This window comes from Alexandromys fortis, unplaced genomic scaffold (genome assembly GCF_014885135.2).
Source record: "Alexandromys fortis isolate MF-2015 unplaced genomic scaffold, M_Fortis_MF-2015_v1.1 scaffold_121, whole genome shotgun sequence".
Lineage (NCBI taxonomy): Eukaryota > Metazoa > Chordata > Mammalia > Rodentia > Cricetidae > Alexandromys > Alexandromys fortis.
This window is the reverse complement of record NW_026068037.1, coordinates 422,901-428,900: the sequence shown is the minus strand read 5'-3', so window position 1 is coordinate 428,900 and position 6,000 is coordinate 422,901.

The window sequence follows — 6,000 nt, the reverse complement described above, 5'->3', positions numbered from 1 at the left end:
ATGCCTTTGTGAATGCATTTTGTTTTCTGGGTAGAGCGGAAGTGGGGCCCCTGGGATCACTAGTGCCCATGACAGAGACTTTCAAGGGGTCTGAGCCTTCTGAAGCCAATCCAGACAGCCATACATTTTGGAAGGCTTCTTCTCCTTTTGTGGTCCCACATGTCAGTTTTCTTGTGGTCAGATGTTTGTTTCCCAGGCTCCAGGAAGGAAGTCTCTGGAACATTCTACAAGTCCAAAGTGGACAGGGAGTAACAGACCTCTGATTGGAGGAGCCTCTCTGATGGGCGTGGCCAAGGGCTTGACTAACGGCCAGAGGAAAGCAGTTGGCAGTTATTTTGCTGGAGTCTTTTCTCGGGGATGAAGGCATGCTGGCCTCTATCTGATCAGCTGGTTGGCGAGGACTCTACAGGAAGACAGGGACCATTGTGAAGATGGAAGAAACCCCACAAGGTCCAGGTTGAGACTCGGAAGCCCTACTAGGAAGTAACTCAATCTGTGGAGTTGTGCTTACCCCACATGTTGGAGCAACCCCCTGGCAGATCTCCACCATGCCCCTCATTTGCCTTTGGAGTTCTTCTGTCCTACCCTGAATCCCCCTCCTGTTTGTGGAGAGCTGTGACCAGATGCCCTTGTACCAGTAGACTTGATGAAGGTAGCCTCTCCAGACCTGCCGCCGCATCTCGAATGTGGGCAAGTGCTTTCCTCCTCCCTCTTTAGCCCTCTTAACTCTGCTCCCTTCTTTCTGGGATGGCTGGGTGGGTGAGGCGGGCAGAAGAGCTGCTGAGTCCACCGAGGGCTTTCCTGGAAGCCTGAGTGTGCAGGGGTAGTGATGTTTGTGGGACACACACTTCCAGTTTATCGTTTGCTTTCCCCACGCTTTTCTATGTGTGGGCTCATGGACTTTTCTTTCCCAGGTCAGCGCTCACCACCAGTCCAGCTATAACAAAGAGCATGGAGGCGGTCCCCAGACCTGCACTGCGACTTTCTAGAGGCCTACCTCAAGGGATCACTTGCCTCGATCGACTCTGTTCTGAGCTGATGCCTTCCCAGCTTGGTGGAGCCCCAGCTATCCAAAAGAAGATCTGCTAGGATGATCATAACTTTGGTTCCTGCTTTGCTCTTTCTGAGTTCTCTGCCTTAGACAGCAATGTAGAAGAAAGCACAGCCCTGGGAGGGTAGAGCCTTTGGGAGGACTGACAAGCTAGCTCTCCCCAGCCCCTAGCAGGAAGTGGGGAGTAGTGGGAATACCGTCCCTGGCCCTTTGGCCAGAGTTCAGCTTTGTCACAGAGGTTTTTCCACTTACCATCAACATTGAAACTTGTCTCTTCGCTTGGTCACATTCTCCCTCTTTTGTGCATTATTTGTTCCTCCAAGATGCTCTCCCTGTGAAGGCCTGTGGGATGCAGGGAGCCTGGTCAGCCACCCAGGCCCTTCTCAGGGGCCTCATGCCTCAGGACGGAGGAGACAAACTTAGTAAAGGCTTTGGAAAATGCTTTTCTATTCTGACTTGGTTGCTTAACTCACCAAGAAGGGTTTCATTTCTACTCCTACACTAACTGGGTCAAGGGGGTGTCCCTGGCTCTCCAAGTCTCTTTGAATGAGCCTTGTGTTCAGTAAGGATGCAATCCTGGCTGGCTTGCTGGACATCTGGCCTGGTTTTCTCTACACATCTAATTTGTGGTAGGGAAGACCCAATGAAACATTTTTTTCCCACCAGAATGTCAGATGGTTGGGGAGGATGTGGGAGGATGGAAGCAGTGATTCATGTGGAAGTCCCTGTGATCTTACAAGATATATATATCTTGTATATACTTTGTTCTAGTCAAGGGGGGGCGGTACTAGGGAACAGACTCCTGGTGGGAAGGTGACGGTGGCCTATTAAGGATCTTGTGAAGATGGAGCTGGTGTCCAACAAGTCCTCTGAATCTTTACTTGATAGAGAGTATGGCACGTATGGACTGGGGAGACCTGAGGACCCTAGTTCAGATCCCCAGGACCCTTATAAAAAGCTGGGCCCCGGAGCCTAAGGAGGTGGTTCAGTGTGTAAAGCACAAGAGAAGCCAATGTGAGGACCAGAGTTCACATCCCTGGATGTCACATAAAGATGTGTGGAAACAAGAAAATCCCTGGAAGCTCATGGGCCAGTAGGTCTGGGGATATGTAGCAGTAATGGGAGCCTGTCTCCATGGGGAAGGTAAGGACCATCAAGGGATGTTGTCCTTAGACTACCATACATGCAGTGACACACACATGCCCACACACCACACAGTGGACACAGATTATAAGATGGTTGCATGTACTGGTAACCCAAGCACTAGGGCGATGGAGGCAGGATGATCGCTGGCACTCACTAGGCAGCTAGCCTTGCTAAATTGGTAAGCTCTAGGTTCAGCAATAGGCCAGTTTCAATAAGGTGGGACAATATTTAATATAGGGAAGAAGAAAGAAGTCTTTCTGTTGACTTCTGCCTTCTACACATGTGTACACACATGGTCATGTTTTCATATGCATACATAAGAACATGTGTGCATGGTACAAGGGCATGAAACACCCCAAGAGCCTCTAAACTGCTCAATGGCTTCCCTCTTTCCCCTTTTATGTCATGGAAACTAGAACTGATTTCAGAGATGACAAGCCATCCCTAGCCTTCTCAGCAGGGGCCTTGGTGGCTTTCTTCCCCAGTGCTGACCCTGAGAGAGCCCGGCATCTTGCTTCTCTATCAACTCTGGGGCTTTTAAGGAACATGAGTGGTGGACCCTGCCCACATTGTACACACACAGAGTGTGAGAGACATTCTAATGTGTTCTTTTCTTTGCAGAAATTGTGGTTTAAAACATGGAATCCCGTTGGGAAAAACATGTCACAGTTAAGACAATGCCAGCTGACAGGGACATTGATGGGCAGACCAGCATTTGGAGACTTTTGATCTTTTCTAGCCCTGAGAGCCTAGCCTAATACACATATAATGATCATTAATGTCCTGTAATTTATAAGTGTTATCATTGATCCATTACATTCATCGTCTCAAGTTGGTGACACCTCAAATCCAACTGCTTGTTTGTGCTCTACATGGAGATCTATGATCTACAGAACAGTGGTCCTTTGAGATACCTAGGGACAACAGTCACTGTGCGTGTGCGGATTCCAGATACCTAGGGACCACAGCCACTGCACATGTGCAGATTCCAGATACCTAGGGACCATTGCACAAGTGTGGATTCCAGATACCTAGGGATCACAGCCACTGTACATGTATGGATTCCAGATACCTAGGGACCACAGTCACTGTGCATGTGGGGATTCCAGATACATAGGGACCACAGCCACTGCACATGTGCGGATTCCAGATACCTAGAGACCACAGTCACTGTGCATGTGGGGATTCCAGATACATAGGGACCACAGCCACTGCACATGTGCAGATTCCAGATACCTAGGGACCACAGCCATTGCACATGTGCGGATTCTAGAAACTGGGGAAAGACTTGAGTTCTTTGAAGAAGGATGTGTATGAGTTGTCTTGCCTGGAGAGAAAAACCACATATTCTCTGCAGGGTCTTCTATCTTGTGCTTCTTCTTAATCTACTCCCCGCACTCTGTGCATGTGTGCACACATGCATATGTGTGTGGGCGTATGTGTGCCTGTGTGCCTGTGTGTGTGTGTGTGTGTGTGTGAATGTGTGTGAATGCGGGCCTGTGTGAGGACAGTACTCATGAAGCTCAAACAAGGGCATTGTAAGTGGCTGTAAGATGCACAATGTGGGTGCTGAGAACTGAACTCTGACCCCCCTGGTCTTAACTGCTGAACCACCCCTCCAGCACACTTCTAAAACACAGTGGCTCGGAAGGTAGTTAGAGCTTTCAGGGAGAGTTTGGAGGAATTCTCCACTCTGCTGCCAAGCGTAGCTTCTGAGGTCCTGGGACTGACACAGCTGTTTGCTCAATGGACTTCATGGAAAACATGGCTTCGTGTTTTCACATCAGGTTCACTGCCCACGTGACTGTGGAGGTTCAATGAAATCCTGACATCCTTGGCTGTGTCTTAGGTGACTCTGATTCCCAGCCTCCTCCTTGACTAGCCCATGATTGGTTACTAGCACAAGCGGAGTAACCAATGTGTGTCTTCTCAGATGTAAAATGGATCCTCTGTGTCCATGTCATGGGGAAGATGAACGTTTTGAGGAATAAATAACACATTAAAACATGATGTCAACTTCACAAAGTTTGGAATTGCCCAGGAGACACATCCAGAGGTGTGCCTTGAGGGTCTTTCCAGAAAGGCCTAAGGTGGGGAGGGAAGACCCACCCTGAATGTGGGTGGTAACATTGTTTGGGCTGGAGCTCTGCACTGGATGAAAAGGCCAAAGCATGCTAAACACTGGTTATTCTCTCTCTGTGCTTTGACTGGGGGTCAGCAGCTTCAGCGTGGCCAGATCCCATGATGCCCCTTCCATAAGGAGCTGGCCCTTCCTGCCCTGGGTAAACCCTTCTTTAAGATGCTTTTTTCTGGGATTTTGTCACAGTAATGAGAAACTTGATGTGGGAGTGTCATATCAATCTGTTGATTTCATTGGTTGAGCAATAAAGAAACTGCTTGGCTGGCCCTTATAGGTTAAAGCATTGGTGGGAGGAGTAAACAGAATAGAATTCTGGGAGGAAGAGGAAGTGAGGTCAGACTCTGCTCTGCTCCCGGAGAGACACAACAGCTCTGCTCTCTGGAGCAGAGAAGCCAGGCTCTGCTCTCCCAGGCAACTCCGACCCAGGATGGACGTAGGCTAGAATCTTCCCGGTAAGCGCACCTTGGGGTGCTTACACACATTATGAGAAATGGGCTAAATTAATATGTGAGAATTAGCCTAGAAGAGGCTAGATAGAAATGGGCCAAGCAGTCTTTAAATAAATACAGTTTGTGTGTTGTTATTTCGGGCATGAGCTAGCAGGTGGCCGGGGTACTGGGGACGCAGCCCCGCTGCTCCTTATTACTACAGAAACTAAGACACACGAGGTGATCACTGGGTTTGGTGAGTCCTGACTCACCCTTGCTGGCTGCCAAAGCTCAATACAGACCCCACATTCCCTAAACAACCCCAACCTTCCTCCCCGAATACTGGGTAGAGCACTCTGGAGGGTTCTGAAAGGCCGGAGCTCATCATGGCAGCCATCTCTACCAAATTCTCTGCACTCAGTCTCCACCCATTCCTCCACAGAGACCTGCAGGCACAAATGGGTTCCATGCATGGACTCTGCCTCAGGGAATCTAAGACTCAAGTAAAGTTGTAGAGAACCATTCTCTCTCCCCTGGGGCTTTGTCCATAGGTGTAACACAGTGGTGTTTTCCTAGAAAGTCTCTGTGTGGTGGGGGAGGAGAGTCTGCTTGGGAGGAGTCAGCAGAGGCTCCACGCAGACAGGACAAACACTGACAAGACTCCTGGGTGGACCTTCCGTGCTTCCAGACCTCCCTACAGAGAAGCACACAGGATCACCAAGCAAGGCTCCTTCTCCATCTCTCTGCCCCTTCCCTTTTGTCTGAATGTGAACATGGATGGGTGTGCTAGGCCTGGATCCTGAACCTGATTATGACCCCTGCTTCTGTCCTTCTCCTGACCTGGGCCCCTTCTTTTCTTCTCAGCCCATGATGGACAGTGATCTCGGGTGCTCACTACAGCCATATTAGCTCCGGAGCATGAAGGGAGCCTTGTGTCTGGGGAGAATTTGGCATACCATCCAGTTTAGTCCCATCTCAAGCCCTCAGGGTCCAGAGCCCTTTGTCTCTTTAGGGTCCACTTCTCCAGCCTGTGGGGACGTTGCCTTCCCCAGTGCCTGGATATCCTCCCGGCCTCATCTTTATCCCCTCCCTCCTCTCGTTAGGACATCAAGTCCCCTGGATCTAGAGTTACAGGTGGTTGTGGGGCGCCTGCCATGGTTGCTGGGAACTAACCCCAGGGAAGAGCAGAAAATTCACTTAACAGGCTAGCCATCTCTCTAGCCCCTGGCACTGTG